We start from the raw sequence: 319 nt of genomic DNA, 5'->3' as shown, positions 1-319 counted from the left end.
AAAAAAAAAAATCTGGAAACTTTTTTTATAAAAACATTTATTTGGCCCATTAGCAGATGGTGGTTTTTCACAAATAACATTCATCAGTTCAGTTTGTCAAAATACTTCAGTTTGCCGGACGGGTCTGGAATGATCTGGAAGGAAACCATTTGTTGAATTAGCACACATTTATTTTTAAATCATGAACTAAAACAGTTCTTGTAAAACTTACTGTGTCGCTGCCGGGCTTCCATCCTGCTGGACACACTGTGGAGGAGACGACATGACAGCCACTTAAGAACAGCTCCTAAAAACATTGATCTGTGACCCAGATAAATCT

At 37.3% G+C, this 319-nt stretch overlaps 1 long non-coding RNA gene across 1 annotated transcript; it reads right to left on the bottom strand.

Moving 5' to 3' along the window:
* Positions 1 to 20: 20 nt before the first annotated feature.
* On the bottom strand, positions 21 to 319 carry LOC112486745 (uncharacterized). The gene is made up of 2 exons (XR_003049211.1): positions 212 to 319; positions 21 to 134 (listed from the first exon to the last, which is right to left on the bottom strand). It is a non-coding gene; the product is annotated as an uncharacterized LOC112486745 (long non-coding RNA).

Source organism: Cynoglossus semilaevis, unplaced genomic scaffold (assembly GCF_000523025.1).
Source record: "Cynoglossus semilaevis isolate Cse_v1.0 unplaced genomic scaffold, Cse_v1.0 C18536837, whole genome shotgun sequence".
NCBI lineage: Eukaryota > Metazoa > Chordata > Actinopteri > Pleuronectiformes > Cynoglossidae > Cynoglossus > Cynoglossus semilaevis.
Note: the sequence above shows the minus strand (reverse complement) of the source record. Positions and strands in the feature narration are given on the sequence as shown.